Below are 22,238 nucleotides of genomic sequence, written 5' to 3'. Positions count from 1 at the left end.
CTATAAAAAGTATTAAAAATTATATTTTATGACTGTGTTGGTGTAAAGACAAATATATTTATATTTTTTTTAAATTTTAGGATCTAAAATATTTTTTCTCTTTGATTTTAAAAGGAATAAAAACATTTCCTGAACTTCTAAATGTATTTCAGACACTAGACACTGTAATGGATAAGTTGATCTTGAGTCTCTAGGGGTGGCTGTAATTGTGGAAAGAGGTTGAGGATTCAGGAATCCTGGTATCAGCCAAGTATGAACTGATAATCAGTGGAAATCTGAGCTTGAGAAGAGTCTAAAACAAAGATTGAACTTATATAGCTTGCTTAAAAAGTCTGAGTGGAGGCCAGGTGTGGTGGCTTATGCCTGTAACCCCAGCACTTTTGGAGGCCGGGCAGGCAGATCATGAGATCAGGAGATTGAGACCATCCTGGCTAATGTGGTGAAACCCTGTCTCTACTGAAAATACAATTAGCTAAGTGTGGTAGAGGGTGCCTGTAATCCCAGCTACTCAGGAGGCTGAGGCAGGAGAATCCCTTGAACCTGGGAGGCAGAGGTTGTGGAGAGCCAAGCTCATTGTACTCCAGCCTGGGCAACAAGAGCGAAACTCCGTCTTTCGCTCCGTCTGAGCGAAAGATGTCTGAGTGGCTGGGCGTGGTGGCTCACACTGTACTTCCAGCAATTTGGGGGGCCAAGGAGAGAGGTTCCCTTGAGGCCAGGAGTTTGTGGCCATGTAGGCAATATAGCGAGACCCTGTCTCTACAAAAATTTAAAAAACAAAAAACAAAATGAAACAAAACAAAAAACACTCTGAGTCTTTTAACAACTGTGGAAGGAAAGAAAGTGGGGTTTTGTTGTTGCTGTTTGCTGTTTTTGAGATGGAGTCTCAGCGTGTCACCCAGGCTGGAGCACAGTGGTGCGATCTCAGCTCACTATAACGTCTGCCTCCCAGGTTTGAGCGATTCTCGTGCCTCAGCTTCCCCAGTAGTTGGACCTACTGACACGTGCCACCATGCGCGGCTCATTTTTTTTGGTATTTTTACTAGAGACAGGGTTTCACCATGTTGGCCAGGCTGGTCTCAAACTTCTCACCTGAAACAGTCTGCCCACCTTGCCTCCTGAAGTGCTGGAATTACAGGTGTGAGCCACCGCACCGGGCCAGAAAGTGGTTTTGTTGGTGATGTTCATCTTTCATCCCACTGTTTCTTTTTATAAAATGGCTGCAGCTGAAATAGAACCATACAAAATTGATCAAGGGTTACATAGAAAGATTGGGAACCAAAGACTTTTCTATCTCCACTATTGGAGCATGGGATATTTTAATTGAATAAATGACTGATCACATCAACAAATATTTACTGAACACTTATATGTTCAGGACACTCTGCGTGGTGCTGGGGTCCTAGTGCACAAGATTGGCCTGCTGCTTGATCTTGGAGTCAGTAGTCCTGAGTTAGGGTGGGCGAGGGGAAGAAGAAGAGAGAGATGAGTGACCAGGCAGTTACAATACAGAGGGTTGCACCTGATTAAAGGGAAAACACAAGGTTTGGGAAAGCTCATGGGAAGGGTGTTTAACACAGATTTGCAAGGCATGGGGGCAGGTAAGGCTTTCTAGAGTAACTGAACTTGGCATTGAGGCCTATAGGGTAAGTGGGAGTTAGCCATCTGACCATAAGATGAAATAAGGGAGGAAGAGAAGAAGGAGGAGGGGATGATAGTCTCAAGCAGCCTGAAGAGAGCTAAGGGTGAGGTGGAAGGCAAGAATTGGGACAGCAGACAAACAGGATGCTTTAAAATAACTACAAGGAGCTGGGCATGAATGGAGCATAGAATACATTTGGGAAGAAGAAACTGTAGAATTAGGCAAAGGCCCTAGAAGCAGGGTTTTTAAAGCCATGGTGGTGAGAGTTTGAACTTTAAGAGCAGGAGCATTTTAAGCAGTGGGAGTTTCCATTGTAGTGTTTTAAGCAGTGGGAGTGACGTATTTATGTTTATATTTAAGAAAATCCTTTTAGGAAGTGTAACAAAGAGTAGCTGATTCAGGTGGGCCTAACAGACATTTGCAACTGACACCCTTGCGTTCACAAGAAAGAGACAATGTAAGCAGCGTTCCTCTTTGCGGATTGATATTGAATGCAGCCTGTTCACATCTGGATGTGATAACTCTATAAAACTGCTGCCCAATTTGGCCTTTCTTATGACCACATTCATGTAAGTACCACATCTTAGTCGACATTTACCTTCTCTTCTTGTCCCTTTTATCCTGTAATCCTCCAAATTTTTGCCCTAACTTCTATCCCTTTCTAGAAGAAATAGCTTAGGAATGCCAACCTGCTGGTAAGACTGCATTTCAGCAGTAAACTCGGGACCAGCAGCCTCTGGCAGCACGTTGCTTTGGCTCTTGGATGAGAACCCTAGACAAAAATGTGCTGCAGTTTTTTTGGGAATCACCTGATTTTTGCATTGGCCAAGAAATGCCACTGCCTTAGCAATTTGCCGAGAAAAGCAGATTGTTAGTAAGTTGTCACCATTCAACCCCTAAAGCTGCCAAATTTGCCTCAAGCTGGACCAGAGGTAGTTCCATCTCTTAGGTTAATTTGGGGGAAAAAAATCCTGGAGTGGTGTGGAAGAGAAAGGTGGGTAGAAGTTTGAGGTGCAAGTCCTATCAGACGTTTCTTTTTTTCTTTTATCTCTTTTTTTTAAAACACATACTCTCCATCTCCTCTAATTAAAAAGTCATGCAATCCACAGATGTTGACTTGGCAAGTGTGAACAAGGCAGGCAGAAAAATGAAGCAGCAGTGTTCAGTGCGCCAGGTACCAGGGCATGAGTTTTCATGGAAGCAACACCTTCCCAGTTCACTGGTGAACAGTAAAAACATTTTACTCTCTGTCCTCCTTTCTTCTTTGGGGTTTTAGAAAAACACTGGGTGGGGAAGTTGGGCTGGGCTGGTGAGAAGGGAGAAAGTACTGAAAGATATTTTTCTATTGCACAGCTGGGCTCTCTGTACCCTATCTTGTGCTTGGTTTGGGTTTTATACATCCACAGTTGAAATACATAAAAGAATTGAAAAGTCATCTGGAATAAAGATAGGAGCTGAACATGACCTCATGGGAAGAATGTTGCCAGTGGAGACAAGTGGGAAACTTACATAGATGTGGGGGGCTGACACACTGTTCCTTTCCAGGGAAGGGCTGGTGGGGGGCAGCAGGCCAAATACTGGTAAAATGTTTTGAACGGCAAACTTAACATGGCCAGAGCATTTGGAATTTTTTGTTGGCTGCTTTCTACTGCCGCATTTTCCAACTCCTTCTTGGGCATAGGAAAGCTGTCTTCATTTCCTTGCAGGCTGTTAATTCCCTAATATGTAGTCCTTTGTCTCATTGACTAAATCCAAGCCAAAGATGAGAAAATTAGAAATTTATTGTCTCACAGTTCTGTGAAGATTGAAATTATACTGCCACAAGCCAAAGAACTTCCAGAAGCTAGAAGAGAGGATTGGAACAGATCCTCCCCTAGTGCCTTCAGAAGGGCATGGCCTGCTGACAACTTGATCTCAAACTTCTAGCCTCCAGAACCATGAGACAATAAATTCCTGTTATTGTAGCCATTCAGTTTGTGGGGCTTTGTTATGGCAGCCCTAGGAAACGAATATACCACCTTAACCCCTTTAACAAAGTGTCAGAATCTATCTGCTCCTAATGAATATGTCCTTTATTTTAAAATAAGGAGAAACGGTTCTTTACAAGACTTGAAAAAAAATCCTCCTACATTTTAAGAGGGATTTGGAGACAGTTAAATGTTCTCCACATTTAAATAACTGTTAGAATGAGTGTAATTAGGCAACTTCAGGTAAATTACTGACCTCTCCAAATAACATGTATATTTCAAAATAGTTAGTAAGTACAGTTTCCTACTTACATCAAAGGGTTGCTTTAAAAAAAAACAAACGAAAGAGTGTGAAAATGCTTTGTGAACTATAAAATACTATGCACTTTTGTTGACATTAGTCAAATTTATGATTGTTGCTTTATTTGTGGTCTGCACTCTACTTGCTTTAAAGATGAATTTGAGACCTCTTATAATGAAATATACAAACTCTAAGAGAATTAAACTAGAAAACAAATTATAAAACCACCTAGGGAAAACAGTACAAATATACCCCAAATTCTAAATTAAAATAGTGTGGCAGAGAGTGCTTTAGCAAACAGCTAGCGTACCATTCCTAGACTTCCAGATGTGGTAATGTGACTGCATCCTACTGAATGGAAGTGATGTATGATATTTCCAGATCTGAGTCATATGCTATAATCCATTCACAAAGGATGGAATGGTGACATGAAAACCAAAATGATCTTGGAAGCCACATGTTGATTATGGCAGAGCTCTGTTAGCCTCGAGTGAGTTTGAGGAGCTGATCCTTTCTCTCCTCCATAAGGCAATCATGAAAATCTGACTTGGGCTGCGTATGGGAACATCATGAACCTCTTTTGTCATTACATTTTGAGTCTGTTCGTTATAGCAGTTTAATCTAACTACTCTCTCTCTCTCTCTCTGTGTGTATGTGTAACACACACACACACACACATACACACACACACACACACAAACACAAACGGTATTTGAGTATTCAATTTAGCTTTCAACATTTCTGAATCACAAACTGCTAAAATTGAAAACACTTTAGAGATCTAGTCCGCTTCATTGTTTTTCAGATTATTCTCTTTCTCTGTGTCAAATCCTTCAATGTCTCCAGATTGCCTTCACAATTAAATGCAAAATCTTTAATATGGCTCACAATACATGTTCCCATGTCTCTTTACTTTTTTACCTTGTTTCTTGTTATTCTCTTTCTCACAGACCCTTTTCCAATTAAACAGAAAGACTTCCCTTTCTGTATCATTTTTGTGTGTGTGTGTGTGTTTGCTCTTTCTGGACTATTCTTTCTCTTTTTCTTGCCTATTTCAAGATTAACTCAACTGTCACCTTCTCTGGAAAGCATTTCATAGCTATCCCCTCTATCCTGACTGGTTAGATACTCTCCTTGTAAGGATTTTTTAACTACCATTCATTGAGGCAGAAAACTGTCTTTGAACCACCTTTGTACCTCTAATGTCTAGCACGGTATCTGAAATGTTTTTCAAATAAGTGAACAAATTATTTCAGCAAATATTTATTGAGTGCTCCCCGTGTACTAGGCACTTTGTTAAGTGCTGGGCAGACAGTGGTAACCAAGAACTGACAGAGCACTTGCTTTCATATAGCCTAGCGGGGGAGACAGACATCAGTCAAACACCCACACAAATAAAAATACGATAATGATAAGTGCCGCATATACACAAACATCAGCCATTGGTCACTGTGAACTTTTTAGCACTTGTGCAGAAGAAAGTTATGATTCAGCACTCAAAAATACTGCAGTTTCAGAACATGCAGGATTATGGAATACTACAAATAATAGCCATAGCTATCATGTATTGAGTCCTTACTATGGGAAAATGCTTTAAAAGGGTTGTCATACTGAGAGCTCACTGAATCCTCATGAAACTGTAGCAGGCATAGAAAACTATTGTAGATGAATGAATGTGTAATTATGATCTTCAGATCAAACTCAGAATCAAAACTGTTTTCAGACTGTCAAAACTATCCCAAATGGTTGGGGAAGTGATTTTCAGGAACGCCCCAGACTCAGCTCTGATGACACCCAGTGTTGCCTAGGAACTGACTTACAATTTTCACAGAGAGAATGAAAGAAAGCAATGCTTCTCAGATCTGGGAAAACCTCACTCCAAATCAGTGGTACCAATGGCATCGGTATATTCTTGTGAGCAATAAGGGAGGCCTGGAAAAGTATATCTTCACCTGAGAGTTTACAGTATGTTTCCTTCCTCCCTTCCTGTCTCTTTTCCTGCCTGCCTTCCTTTATCCCTTCCTCCCTTTCTCTCTCTTTCTGTTTTTTCTTTCCTTTTCCACCATTAGTCCTCTCCATTCAATTATTATCCCCATTTTTCAGATGGGAAAGTTGGGACTTAGGTGGATTATGTAGCAAAGATAATAAGTAATAGAGCTAGGGGTGTTATGTGATCTACCTAAATTAAATTATAGGAAAATAAAGAAAGCTCTATTTTCATGCATCTGATACTGAAAGACTTCATAGAGACAATAAGAAAAAGAAATAGGTTTATAACTTTAGCTATCTAAATAAAGGAAGTACTCAGGTTTTTCAGGTGATGCATTTTTGACTCTCAATTATAGGAGGAATTGTGAATTTTATGATTGTTCATTTATTCACAGATAAGAGTAAGAAGGTTACATAGGACATTATTTTTGCTCTGCAGAAGACTGAGGCAGATATACAAGCCACCATAGGACACTGTGCTAAGTGCTATGATAGAGGATCTGCTAAATGTCATATAAAAATGCAAAGAAAACAGAAACAAGATTTCCATGGATGATCAGGAGTGACATTAATGAGGAGGTGGCATCTGACTTGGCCATTTAATATGAGTGGAAATTCATGGAAAAGATAAAGAGGAGTTGTTGCGGGAGGTCAGGGACCCCGAATGGAGAGACCTGCCGGAGCCGAGGCAGAAGAACATAAATTGTGAAGATTTCATGGACATTTATCAGTTCCTAAAATTAATACTTTTATAATTTCTTACGCTTGTCTTTACTGTAGTATCTGAACATAAACTGTGAAGATTTCATGAACATTTATTACTTCCCCAATCAATACTTTTATAATTTCTTATGCCTGTCTTTACTGCAATCTCTTAATCCTGTCATCTTCATAAGCTGAGGATGTATGTTACCTCAGGACCCTGTGATGATTGAGTTAACTGTACAAATTGTAAAACATGTGTGTTTGAACAATATGAAGCCAGTGTACCCTGAAAAAGAACAGAATAACAGCAATTTTCAGGGAACAAGGAAAGATAACCATAAGGTCTGACTGTCTGAGGGGTCGGGCAGAATAGAGCCATATTTTTCTTCTTGCAGAGAGCTTATAGATAGACATGTGAGTAGGAGAAATATTGCTGAATTCTTTTCCCAGCAAGGAATATTAATAATTGAGACCCTGGGGAAGGAATGCATTTCTGAGGGTAGGTCTATAGACGGCTGCTCTGGGAGGGTCTGTCTTATGTGGTTGAGAAAAGGATTGAAATACGCACTGGTCTCCTGCAGTACCCTCAGGCTTATTAGGATTGGGAAATTCTAGCCCAGTAAATTCTAGTCAGACCTGTTGCCTCCTCTTGAACCCTGTTTCCTGTTAAGATGTTTATCAAGACAATGCATGCGCAGCAGGACATAGGCCCTCATCAGTAATTCTAATTTTGCCTTGCCTTGTGGCAAGGCAAATTTTTTGCCTTTCACATGCTTTATTGCCCTTTGAAGCATGTGATCTTTGTGACTTAATCCCTGTTTGTACACCCCCTCCCCTTTTAAAATCCCTAACGAAAACTTGCTGGTTTTGCAACTTGGGGTCACCATCACAGTCCTACCAATATATGATGACACCCCCGGAGGCTTAGCTGTAAAATTTCTCTCTTTGTACTCTTTCTCTTTATTTCTCAGACCAGCTGACACTTAGGGAAAATAGAAAGAACCTACGTTGAAATATTGGGGTCTGGTTCCCCCGATAAGGAGTGACATTGTAGGCAGAAGTACAGAATGTTCAAGAGCTAGGAGGTGTTACTGGATGTATAGGAGAAGGGTGAAGAGTTGAATGTGATGCTCATAGAGGGCACTGGGAGTAGCTGGGGAGGAAAGTAGACCCCATAATGAAAGGCCTTATAGGCCATGAATAGACATTTAAATATCATCTTGTATAAAATATAAAATGAGGTTAATGAAGACTCTTGGGGCAGGGAAGGTAAATAAACAGATTGACATTTGCAAGTGATACAGTGGCAATAGAAAAGTATGAGTGCTTTTAAAAGGATTTTTCCAAAATAAATTTAGAAGATAAAAACTATGAGACATGGTAGCAAAAATAATTTAGTTGAGAGGAAAGACTATAACTCTGCTCTCCAATAGGAAAGCTACCTGTGGCTATTTAAATTTAAATTAGTTAACATTAAATATATTAAGAATTCAGTTCTTCATTCACACTAGCTCCATTTCAAGTGTTCCATAGCCACAGGTGGCTTGTACTACCATACTGGATAACACAGACGCAGAACATTTCCATCATCACAGGAAGTTCTATTTGACAGTGTTGGACTAGAGAATTACTCTCTTTAAATTTGGACAGTGAATGACAGTGGCACATCAGAATAGGGAATATAAGAGAAAAAGTTTGAAAGAAAAAGAAACAAACTTCTATTTGGAGACATTGAATCTGAGATGTGATTGGGCATCCTGTTGAAGATGTCGATTGAAGCTGTGAGAAATTGGGTTTGGAGCTCAAGAGAGAGGCAAGGGTTAGAGATAGATATTTCAACAGTCTTCAACTTATAAGTATGAGCTAAAAAGCCAGAGAAGTGGGTACGAGAAGAGGAACAGGAATACCCATAGGCCTCCCTCACTTAAAGCGGGGCAGAGGAATAGTAAGTATTGTATGATAAAGCAATCCAAGGGGCAATCTGAAAAACCATAGAAAAATTGTAAGAGTCAGTAACAAATTAGGCAAAGATGCCCAAAGCTTTGGAGCATCAAAACAGGATTTGTCCTGAAAAGACTCCTTTGGCTTTGGAGGTCAGGAAGTCATTAGTAATCTTGCCTGGAGTAGTTGCGTGAAGTGATGGGAGAAGAAGCCAAATTGCAGCAGGGCTAGGATGAAATGGGCATGTGGGACTGGGTAGGTGGTATAGGAGACACAACCTCTCCCTCCTTCAGGAATTTTGGCTGTGAGAGTGAGAAAAAGAGGTAATTAGCTTGAGGGACAGGAAGGGATGAGGGAAAGTTTTTATTTTTTAGAAAGTGTGAAATGTGAATTTTTTTAACTGTAAGGAAAGAGTAGGTGGAGTGGAAAAGTCAAACATGACCTCAGAGTAAAGGTATAATTACTGAGCCAAGTGTCAGAGATAGTGGAAGAAAAGATGAGTGAGCCTTGGAGAGGGAAAAAGACACTTTTGTTTCTCAGAGCCAGGGTGGAAGGAGAGAATGATTAATACTTGGGGTGGAGATAGAGAAATTTGGAACTTTTGACCTCTCAGTTTTCGAATATAATGTTTTAAACTGTGATTTATAGACTATATAGAAATACTATGTATATGGCTTATGTTGAACCATGATGAGAGCTAAAGGCATGACACCAACATGTAACTCAACCGATGTAATTTTGCAGTGTGGAAAGCTAATGAGGTCTAAATGAACAGTATTCCAGATTGGAACGACTTGATAGTACATTGCTTAGTCTAGCTCCTCATATGTTGGACTTCCGTAGAGCAAGTTAATAATCATCACCTTAAAGTTGAACTTAGTGATAAGTAAGCACTAAGGAGGATAAAACAGATAAATAAATCCATACCTGGAAATGTTACAACCAAATTGCAAAGCATCATATGACAGCAAGTAAAGAAAAACTGAAAAATGAACAATGAAGAGAGAATATTGCCTGTGAAGGTAGGTACTTAAATGAGCTTGACAAAAGACTTCTCAATGGCAACACTAGAGGTCAGAAGAAAGAAGAAAAACATTCTTGAAATAATTTACTAGTTAGACATTCTTACTGAAAAAAATTACATGAGGATGTACTTTAGGAATAAAAGCACTGAATGTAGAAGGAAATGAGATGCAAGAAGCAGTGTGACAAAATATATTGATGAATATGGAAATACATAAAACACTAACTGTATAAAATAAAAATAATTCTGATTAAATTGGAGGAAAAACATAAAATGGAAATCAAATACTACCTCATCATAACATGCAAAATAGGAGAGGTGTGATTGGAGTAAAAGATTTTGAAGACTTTTTATTATTTATTATTCAGGAAGAAGATAGATAAATTGTTTCAAATTTTAAGTCAAACTGTATGTGTGAAAATTGCAAGGGTAACAACTAAAGTTATAGAAATAGAATATATGAAGTTCAAGAAAATTCAAAATCTGAAAATAAAGAAGATAAAAGAAAACAAACCAAACAACAGAATAGGAAAGGAGAATTGTAGATACATTTTCACATTTTGGCTACAGGCTCTTTTTAATTTAAATGAAAAATTTTCTATCAATTGAATGATTCTGCATGTATAGCTTGAGGGAGAAGGGAGAATATACAGTGTTCTTTCGGCCTACTAAAATGTGAATGAACATAGCACTGTGTTCGTGTTATACAATATTAGTTCAGAAATGAAATGATCATATGAATTCCAATGGATTAAGAGAAAACTATTAGAAGTAAAAGAGGTTAGCAAAGTTTTGGGTACAGGACGACTTATAAAAATCAATAGTGTTTTCCCATATCAGCAATTATTAACTAGAAAATACAATAGAAATAATATGCTATTTATAATATTACTCCAAATGAATAAATTTCTAGAAATCCACCTTACAAAGAAAACCAGTCTCTTTCTGGAGACATTTTTAAAACTCAATTAAAAATAGAAATTTTTTTTTTTTTTGAGACAGAGTTTCACTGTTGTTGCCCAGGTTGGAATGTAATGGTGCGATCTTGGCTCACTGCAACCTCCGCCTCCTGAGTTCAAGTGATTCTCCTGCCTCAGTCTCCTGAGTAGCTTGAATTACAGGCGCCCACCACCATGCCTAGCTAATTTTTGTATTTTTAGTAGAGACAGGGTCTCACCATGTTGGCCAGGCTGGTCTTGAACTCCTGACCTTGGGTGATTCACCCTACTAGGCCTCCCAAAATGCTGGGATTACAAGCATGAGCTACCACTCCGAGCCCAAGAGATTTTAAATAAACAGACTGATTGAATGTAGCAAAGATGTCAATTTGCCTCAAACTGATCTACAAATTCAATACAATTCTAGTCAAAATTTTGTCAATATTTTTAAAAGAATTTTAAAAACTCTCTTTAAAAGGTGTTTGAAAAAATAAAAGTCCATGAATAGCTAAGCCATATTTGAAAATGAAGAGAAAAGAGAGCATTTACCATACCAGATATTAAGACACTCAATGATAATATGGTTAAAAAATATATTGGTTAAGGAGTGGACAAATAGATCAATGGAATAGAATAAAAAGCTCAGAAATTGACCTGTGTGTATGGAAAACTTTAAAAGATAGCGAAAAAATAAAGTAGCACATTAAAAATAGTGAAAGAAGTAATTATTTTAGTGATATGAAGAAAATTCTTGCTGATGAAGAAAAATAAACTCAGTTCCCTACTTTACACTGTATATAGAGGCAATTTGGTGTGGATTAAAGACATTTCTGCAAGTTAAAAATTATGAAGGTAATTGAATGAAATATTTCTGTGCCCAAGAGTTGGTAAAAGCCTTTTACATAAGAAAAAAAATGGAAAAATATTGTTCAGTTTGACCATATTAAAATGAAGAATTTCTTTTCAATAGACACCGTACACAAAGTTAAAAGATGAATGAAAAATGCAAAAAGATAAAAAGATGCTACAGTGCCTGAAACTCAAAATGGACTAATATATAGAAAGGCATCAATTGCAACATTAAAAAAAAAAAGACCAGAAAACTAATGAAAAAATTGGCTGCAGAGATGAAAAAGCAACTTAAAGAGGAACATCTGAATGATTAATAAGTTCATAAAGAGAGCTCAAATGCTGTAACCAGAGAAATTAAATTAAAGCTAGAGTGAGATGCCATGTTAAGGTTATCGGAACAGCAAGCATTACAAATGTGCATAGGAAATATTGATCAGGACATGTGGTGATAGATACTTTAATATTGTCCTGTGGTGTGGGAAGTGGTATGTTCATTGTTGTTATGCCCTATGGTCTAGCATATTCTTTGATGTTTATCCCAGAGAAATTCTTGTACAAGTCAATGAAAGATCTGTTAAGTAATATTAAAATGTGAAATAATGTGTGTGTTGGAACTGACAAAAGCATGGAGTGTTTAAGACAGGAGAAAGTAGGACAGGCTGGTCAGGTACCTGTAACATTGTTATCCTCTCTCCTGGGTTTGAGTCTTGAGAGAAGTCCATAAAGCTATCTAGATAGGTATGGGTCATATGTGCAGGTCTTTATGCACATTGTTGCTTTTGATTTGAGCCACATCTAACACAGTGTGGGAGGGAAAGAAACACAGGTGGAGGATGGAGAAATGAACCTGAGGTGTTGTGCCTGATTCCACAGTGCAGGAGATGTGAAGACAATGAGAACTAGAGACATGGGCTCAGGGCAATGAGGCAGCAATGTGTGGGGACTTCCTAAAAACAAGCCAATGGCTAGACTCACTGACTTCAGCAGCGGGTGTCTGCATGATGCTCCCATAGGGCTAGGAGTGACCAACCGCATGTCAATGGATGTCATCACAAATGCCCAGGGGCTAAACCTGACTCACTACTCCAAAGACCCTGCTACCAGGAGATGCAAAAAACTTGCAGGTGAGAAACTTAAGCAGTTTAACTTAAAATCATGATTTCCCTCATACCAGCAGACAACATTTTAGAGAGGAAAATGGTGAAGGGGAAGTATTCTAAGAAGACTGAGAACTTACTAAAAAAAAATTAACCTGAAAGAAACAGGAAGATATGGAGATGTCTTTAATTGGCATAAGAGTTAGATCAGCTTTAAAACAAGATGTTTATTTCCCACCTATATATCTGAGTATAAAATCTGAGGCATGACCTTGCCACATTGCCATATGCATTTTCATTGCACCTATTAAGTGTATGATTCATGCTTGACCTAAGCAGACGGAAACCTAGTGGAACCAAGGTACAGGACGGTTCAGAACAGGAAACACACTTTTGCAAGGAAACAAGTATCAGGAGGCCATGGTATTCGTGTGTAATGGGCTCACTCACAACCCAGTAAACAGGTCCTTGTGGGATAAAAGCAAATTCTGTGACTGACAAACTTGAGTCAGCTGCACTTGGGTGATTTCAGGGCTCCAATGGAGGCTGGTAATTCCCCCTGTGCCCACAACTTCTCTTATCTGCTGACAGTTGCTATCTTTCACTTTTGAATTCTCGGCTAAAGCCTTTTTTTTCCATCAAATGCATTCATCATGATTTAACATTGATTTTTTTTTGTTTGCTTATTTTTTGTTTGACTAGTTAGCATGATTTAACATTGATTTAAAGTAATTTTCTCCACCTCCTTTTGTCACCACATCTTCCTCTAGTTATTTCTCCCTATAATGTTTTCAGCAGTAATATCTACCAACAGAAATAATTTATTATAAGATACTTGTTTTCTACTGGCACAAGACAGGGATGCCCTCTCTCACCACACCTATTCAACATAGTGTTGGAAGTTCTGGCCAGGGCTATCAGGCAAGAGAAAGAAATAAAGGGTATTCAATTAGGAAAAGAGGAAGTCAAATTGTCCCTGTTTGCAGATGACATGGTTGTATATTTAGAAAACTCCATCGACTCAGCCCAAAATCTCCTTAAGCTGATAAGCAACTTCAGCAAAGTCTCAGGATACAAAATCAATGTGCAAAAGTCACTAGCATTCTTATACACCAATAACAGACAAACAGAGAGCCAAATCATGAGTGAACTCCCATTCACAATTGCTTCAAAGAGAATAAAATACCTAGGAATCCAACTTACAAGGGATTTGAAGGACCTCTTCAAGGAGAACTACAAATCACTGCTCAATGAAATAAAAGAGGACACAAACAAATAGAAGAACATTGCATGCTCATGGATAGGAAGAATCGATATCATGAAAATGGCCATACTGCCCAAGGTAATTTATAGATTCAATGCCATCCCCATTAAGCTACCAATGACTTTCTTCACAGAATTGGAAAAAACTACTTTAAAGTTCATATGGAACCAAAACAGAGCCCACATTGCCAAGACAGTCCTAGGCCAAAGGAACAAAACTGGAGGCATCACACTACCTGACTTCAAACTATACTACAAGGCTACAGTAACCAAAACAGCATGGTACTAACACCAAAACAGATATATAGACCAATGGAACAGAACAGAGCCCTCAGAAATAATACCACACATCTACAACCATCTGATCTTTGACAAACCTGACAAAAACAAGAAATGGGGAAAGGATTCCCTATTTAATAAATGGTGCTGGGAAAACTGGCTAGCCATAAGTAGAAAGCTGAAACTGGATCCTTTCCTTACTCCTTATACGAAAATTAATTCAAGATGGATTAGAGACTTAAATATTAGACCTAATACCATAAAACCCCTAGAAGAAAACCTAGGCAATACCATTCAGGACATAGGCATGGGCAAGGACTTCATGTCTAAAACACCAAAAGCAATGGCAGCAAAAGCCAAAATTGACAAATGGGATCTAATCAAACTAAAGAGCTTCTGCACAGCAAAAGAAACTATCATCAGAGTGAACAGGCAACCTACAGCATGGGAGAAACGTTTTGCAATCTACTCATCTGACAAAGGACTATTATCCAGAGCCTACAAAGAACTCAAACAAATTTACAAGAAAAAAACAACCCCATCAAAAGGTGGGCGGAGGATATGAACAGACACTTCTCAAAAGAAGACATTTATGCCGCTAACAGACACATGAAAAAATGCTCATCATCATTGGCCATCAGAGAAATGCAAATCAAAACCACAATGAGATACCATCTCACAACAGTTAGAATGGCAATCATTAAAATGTCAGGAAACAACAGGTACTGGAGAGGATGTGGAGAAATAGGAACACTTTTACAGTGTTGGTGGGACTGTAAACTAGTTTAACCATTGTGGAAGACAGTGTGGTGATTCCTCAAGGATCTAGAACTAGAAATACCATTTGTCCCAGCCATCCCATTACTGGGTATATACTCAAAGGATTATAAATCATACTGCTATAAAGACATATGCACACATATGTTTATTGTGGCACTATTCACAATAACAAAGACTTGGAATCAACCCAAATGTCCATCAGTGACAGATTGGATTAAGAAAATGTGGCACATATACACCATGGAATACTATGCAGCCATAAAAAAGAATGAGTTCATGTCCTTTGTAGGGCCATGGATGCAGCTGGAAACCATCATTCTGAGCAAACTATCACAAGAACAGAAAACCAAACACCGCATGTTCTCACTCATAGGTGGGAATTGAACAATGAGAACAATTGGAAACAGGATGGGGAACATCACACACTGGGGCCTGTTGTGGGGTGAGGAGAAGGGGGAGGGATAGCATTAGGAGATGTACCTAATGTAAATGACGAGTTAATGGGTGCAGCACACCAACATGGCACATGTATACATATGTAACAAACCTGCACGTTGTGCACATGAACCCTAGAACTTAAAGTATAATAAGAAAAAAAAAGATAGTTGTTTTCTATTCTTGATTAATCAAAGAAATAGAACAGTTCAAATTAGAACTTCTGGTCTGCTTGAGCTAGCTCCTGCTGCTTTACTGAGCTCTTGGTATATTTCAGGCCAAAGCTTCCTCTAGCTCGCACATTTACCACTTCCAGGAACTCCAAAATGGATACATAGTGGACAAGAAGCTAGTACAGTGCAGCTTTTGGGAAGGAAAATGAGTGGTTCCTAAATAAGTTCACACCCTAGCTTTTTATTGTCACTTAGGTCATTCATTTCAAAGAGTTAATATGACCTCCTGCACTGTTTGGTGGGAATTTAGGAATTTAGATGGTTATATTTACATAACAGTTTATTGTGTTTCAGTGTTTGTCATTGTAATTCTACTTTCAGGAATTCTTTACAAGAAAGTTGTATAATACGTGGAAACATTTATGTATACAGATCTATTCAATGCAGCATTATTTTTAAGTGCAAATAAAATAAGAAAAACAAAAGGAAGCAAATAGGTAGCTCTTTCTGACAACTTCTGATAACTCTCTGGCTCTACATTTTAAGTCTCAAAGTTTGACAATTGTCAACAGTGTTCACCCACAAATTTGAAAATCGTTTTTCGAGTAGCTAATTTTCCCCATAAGTTCATATAATTTTTCCCTGTCTATCCCATGCATCCTTGTAAGTCTGTGGCCATGTCTGTGTCTTATGTACTATGTTCTGACTATGCCAGACACTCACTGTGGTAAGGACTTTAGAATCTCTGCTGACTGTCAAGCCTGACAGTAGAATGATGACTGAGACTCTCTCTGCCTTCCCCCTTCCATCTCTCTTGTCCCCTCTCTACCCTTCTTCTCACTTCTCAAAGGCACGCAATCAAGTAAGCCTCAACTAACCCTTTAGCTTTGGCTTTATCGTCCCTGTTCTCCATCTACACAATCCCACACTTATTTTTCTCCTGTCTCATGTATACACTAAAGGATCTTTTAGCTTCATTCCCAGAACTCTTTACTTCTGGTCCCCATCTCCTTGGTGTCCTGGAAGCTAAAGGGCAGGAGGCAGTAAGAATGTGAGGTCATACATTTACGGATTTCTTACTCAGAACAGGAATCTCCCTTCGGTAGGAATAGAAGGACAAGGAAGATCAGCACTAGGGTGGGAGACTAGCCCTGGGTCTTCGGTATCTGACCACTGCTAGGATCCTTACTGGTACCATGACGCTAAGCATCTCTCAACCTCCCAGCTCAGTAGAATAGTTTTCAATGGCTAACACATCTTTTGGGGTCATTTGAATCTATAGAGGACTGCACCTTCCTTGTTTCTGAACTGTTTTACAACTCTTAAAGTTGTAAAAAAAAAAAAAAAACTGATGGTAGTGATGCTCATAGAAATGCAAACAGATTTTGCCCAGTGATGGTAAAATTGGTTCTGTCATATGGAGGAGGCAAGCACACTATTGCACCTATTCGCAAATTTATTTCAGCATTCCTGATTGACTATGTGTCTGTGCTGTGAATTCTTCTTTGAACAATTTTTTAATCTCTTACTGGTTCTTTCACTATTAAATAATTTAAATAAAAACCTTTGACATGGCTAGGTGTGGTGGCTCACGCTTGTAATTCCAGCACTTGGGGAGGCCAAGGGCAGGTGGATCACCTGAGGTCAAAAGCTCGAGACCAGCCTGGCCAACATGGTGAAACCCCGTCTCTACTGAAAATACAAACATTCGCTGGGCATGGTGGCACATACCTGTAATTCCAGCTACTTAGGAGGCTGAGGCAGAAGAATCACTTGAATCTGCGAGGCAGAGGTTGCGGTGAGCTGAGACTGAGCCATTGCACTCCAGCCTGGGCAACAAGAGTGAAACTCCGTCTCAAACAAAAAAAAAAAAAAAAAAGAAAGAAAAAATGCTTTGACACATGTTCATTGAAATGTAAACGAGGGTCATAATTTTAGTCTTAAGAAATTATCCCTTTATAATTTCATAGGTCTCACTGAGCTACCACCCAGATCCTCCTGACAAAGCCAGGTTGGTAGCACTGCTGGAGAAGTAAGCCTCATGAGCAGAGGAAGCCCAGGTGTGGGCATATCAAGCCCTCTTCTTCGTTTATAGAGTGAATTTTATGTAACTTCTCAAAAGAAGACATTTATGCCGCTAACAGACACATGAAAAAATGCTCATCATCACTGGCCATCAGAGAAATGCAAATCAAAACCACAATGAGATACCATCTCACACCAGTTAGAATGGCGATCATTAAAAAGTCAGGAAACAACAGGTGCTGGAGAGGATGTGGAGAAATAGGAACACTTTTACACTGTTGGTGGGACTGTAAACTAGTTCAACCATTGTGGAAGACAGTGTGGCGGGACTCTGTTTCAGCAGGTTTTTTTTTTTTCCCTCTGATTTTGTGTTCTTTTTTTTTTTTTTTTGAGGCAGAGTCTTGCTTTGTTGCCCAGGCTGGAGTGCACTGGCACCATTTCGGCTCAGTGCAAGCTCTGCCTCCCGGGTTCAAGCAATTCTCCTGCCTCAGTCTCCTGAGTAGTTGGGACTATAGGCGCCTGCCACCACACCTGGCTAAGTTTTTGTATTTTTAGTAGAGACGGGGTTTCACTATGTTAGCCCGGGTACTTGATCTCCTGACCTCATGATCTGCCTCTCTCAGCCTCCCAAAGTGCTGGGATTACAGGCGTGAGTCACCGTGCCTGGCCTCTGTTTTTGGTTTTGATTTGAACAGGGCCAATAATTTATTCCTTCTTCTAGTGACAGCAGTGATTGGGAATTTGATTTTTTGGTCTAATTATTTGGCAATATCTGTAAATAGATTATAGAAATCTATTTGCTATTGAGTGAGAGACACTAGAAAATTCAATTGAGCTTTCATTTGTCTATGTTCTTTGTCTATTTTGCACTCAGATTAGACACTCTGACCGAGTCTCCTAACTTTTTATGGCAATATAATTATTTACATAGGTTCTGTAAGAATCTGCCTTTTTTTTTTTTTTTTTCAAAACCAAGATAGAGGTAAACAAATCTTTTGTGTAGCCAAGGCTTTATCTGCAGTATTATATTGGAGAATTAATGATTCTATTCTCAGTTAATCGTGTATGACCTATCATACACGATTTAAGGTTGAAAGGTTGACTTTACTTTCACCACCAAAACGTACCTCCACTCTCCTTCCCCAAAACTGGTCTTGCATCTGGCTTCCAAGATTCCAGGTTTTCGGATGGTAAGGAAGATCACTTCTTATCAGGTCCACAACCTCACTAAATTTTGGGGACCTCAAGAAGAGAATAATTTAGCCAAATCTATGGATGCTGCTGTTGAAATATAATTAACACTCTTAAAGTATTAAATAACTAGAGCAAAGTTGATGAGTCTTATTTTATGATCATGACAATATGAGATTATTATGATCATGGGGAAGAAACATTCCAGGAAAACTTGTGACAGAGATTGAAATGGGTGAGAAGAGATTAGTAAAAGTCCTTTTAGTGGGATGCTAGATGTCTAATGCATCCTTCTAGGTTATCTGATTCTGTGAAAATTTGCACCTTCATTGCCTTTGAGCTACTTTATAATACTTAGTTGTAGAAAACTGATGGTAGTTCCTTTCCCTAGAAAAGCAGTTAAATGGCTCACGCCTGTAATCCCAACACTCTGGGAGGCTGAGGTGGGCAGATCTCTTGAGCCCAGGAGTTTGAGAACAGCCTGCATAACATGGCGAAACCGTGTTTCCACAAAACACACACAAAATTACCCAAGCATGGTGGTACGCAATTGTAGTCCTAACCCCTTGAGAGGCTGAGGTGGGAGAATCATCTGAGCTCAGGAAAGTCAAGGCTGCAGTGAACCATGATTATGCCACTACATTTCAGCCTAAGTGATGGAACGAGGCCCTGTTTCAAAAAACAAAAAACAAAAAACAACAACAAAAAGAAGTAGAATTGATTTCACCTTATGCATTGATTAGAAAATTCATTTTAGTATCCCTGATTACTTCTATATCTATTTGAATTCTCTTTTGAAGTAGCTATTTTTGTATATTATTGATTCCCTCATTAATAAATCAGTCAAATATAATTTTGACGTGTGTATTAATTTATTCTCATACTGCTACAAGGTACTGCCTCAGACTGGGTAATTTGTAAAGGAAAGAGGTTTAATTGACTCACAGTTCCACATGGCTGAGGATGCCTCAAGAAAATTACAATTACAGTGGAAGGTGAAGGGGAAGCAAGGTACTTTCTTCACAAAGCAGCAGGAGGGAGAATGAACACAGAAGGAACTACCAAACACTTATAAAATCATCAGATCTCATGAGAACTCACTATCATGAGAACAGCACGGGGGAAACTGCCCCCATGATCCAATTACTTCCACCTAGTCTCTCCCTTGACATGGGGAGATTATGAGGATTATGGGGATTATAATTCAAGATGAGATTTGGGTGGGGACTCAAAACCTAACCATATCAACATGTGTTAACATTATATGAGAGTTATAACTTTATATGATAATCATGATCTTACTCTTAAAAAATTATCTCTTTGCATAATCAGTGGGGAGGAGGAGGAAGCTAAAATGTTTAATTTCCGTTATGTAGGGTTGATTTTGCATTAGTTTTATCTAACTTTAGTTTCCTAAACAAGGAGAATCTAATTAGAGTAAAAAGCAAATAGTTATTTGAGAAATTTTGGCAAATTCATTGTTGAAATTTCTCTCAGAAATTGAGAAAGTGAAAGACTCTAAAGTGGGTAACAAGTATTTTTCAAAGTGAGCTACTTTCCTATTTGTTTAACGAATATGTCCGCTGATAGATCATTAAAGAAATTTTAGTGATAGATCACTGTGTTACTTTTATGGCACCTTTTTTTTTTTTTTTTTTTTTTTGAGACAGTCTCATTCTATCGCCCAGTCTGGAGTGTAGTGGCCCGATCTTGGTTCACTGCAAGCTCCGCCTCCTGGGTTCAAGCCATTCTCCTGCCTCAGTCTCCCAAGTAGCTGGGACTACAGGCACCCGCCACCACGCCTGGCTAATTTTTTTTGTATTTTTAGTAGAGACAGAGTTTCACAGTGCTAGCCGGGATGGTCTCGATCTCCTGACCTTGTGATCCGCCAGCCTCAGCCTTCCAAAGTGCTGGGATTACAGGTGTGAGACACTGAGCCTGGCCTTTTAAAACAGCACTTTTTATAACAAAGTACCACAAACTGGGTTGCTTAAAACAACAGAAATTTATTGTTTCACAGTTCTACAGTGTAAAAGCCTGAAATTGAGGTGTCGGCAGGACTCCCTCTTGAGTCTGTAGGGGAGAATCCTTGCTTACCTCTTTACTTTCTGGCGTTTGCTGGCAATCCTTGGTATTCCCTGGCTCGCACCACTCCAATCTCTGCCTTTGTCATCACATGGCTCTCGTGTGTCTTCACATCATTTCTCCTCCGTGAGTGTCTGTGTCCAAATAGCCCTCTTTTATAAGAGCACCAGTCATATTGGATGAGGGGCCCACCCTACTTCAGTATATCTTCATCTCAACCGGTTATACCTGCAACATCTGTATTTCCAAATAAGGTCACATTCTGAGGTACTGGGGGTTAGAATTTCAACATATGAATTTAGGAAGTGGTGATACAATTCAACCATCATAAGGAGAAGTCAGAAATCTGGTGGAAAGAAATTACTAACTCATAGAGAATTGACCAAAAACCTTGATAATTTCACATGCTCTCCTCTGTTTTCTTTTGGGTTCTGAGTCAATACAAATTGGGGGTTCAATTGGGTCCCCAGGTATTCATCCCTGGTTGGAGAGCTGTTTAGGAGGTAGGTCCGTCAGGAGTGTAATTCTATTTCAGAGGTGGCTTGGTGTGTGGAGCTCACCTGGGGTAAAGGCAGTGGTAATGTGTAGGTGAGCCAAATGGCGAGGTAGACGAATCCAGATACAAGTTGAAAAGGACCTTTCTGCTCTGGATTCACTTCCCAACACATCACAGAAAGTAATTCCTACTGGAGCTGGGTAAAGCGTCTTCTTTCCAAGTAGAATGTGACCCTCTCCTTCCAGAGTCACAGATTTATGAGTTTTCCTGTTGGTTTCTTTATTTTTGTCTCCCTAGTTGCCCAGAGGAAAATCAGGATAATTCTGAAAGTAGAACTTTCAACCCAAGCTCTTTTATTGCTCCTAGGTTTGTGGTTTTGAGTATTACTCATACATTTACACCCACAAAGTAAGCTTGAGTCGTTGAAATGTGGTCATTAATTAATCAATTAACCTAAGTAAATCCTTCCCTGTTAGGCATTTCTTGTCTCATCTTTCCAGGGAGTTTGAAACCAGGTTTCCAATAATTTCTGATGAAGGATCCTTTGGCTTAGGACTCGCAGTAGAAAAGTTCATGGAAAGCTTAGGGTGTTAACCTCTTTCCTGGCCATGTTCCAGCTGGTTTTAAATCTGTCTGCTTGCTTTGGCTTTCCCACATTACCTCTTTATGTGGCTGTTACAGGAACCTTCTTCTCAGTGTCCAATAAAACCCACCCCATCCCTTCTCAATCTTGCTACAAAAGGTTGGAAAAAACCGGATGGTGATCTTACTTTAATTGAAGGCCATGGGATAGACAGAGGCAATTAGGTACATGAACTTAGGTGTGGTCATTATTTTTCACACTGAACTGTTCCAGTGAGGAACAATCAGGAAAGAGTTCCTCGGAATGTCCCTTTACCTAATGAGCCCCCTGGAAGAAATATGAGTCCCATGAGAATTTGAGGTTCACCTAGTAGTTTAAAAAAGGATTAGCAATTTACGTGTGCTAAGAGCCAATGGCAAAAAGAAAGTTGTTCTTTAGTTGTGAGTGGTCAAATGTCCACAGAGCTATGGAATTG

Source organism: Chlorocebus sabaeus, chromosome 7 (genome assembly GCF_047675955.1).
Source record: "Chlorocebus sabaeus isolate Y175 chromosome 7, mChlSab1.0.hap1, whole genome shotgun sequence".
Lineage (NCBI taxonomy): Eukaryota > Metazoa > Chordata > Mammalia > Primates > Cercopithecidae > Chlorocebus > Chlorocebus sabaeus.
The sequence above is the reverse complement of the archived record's forward strand: the minus strand, read 5'-3'. Positions refer to the sequence as shown.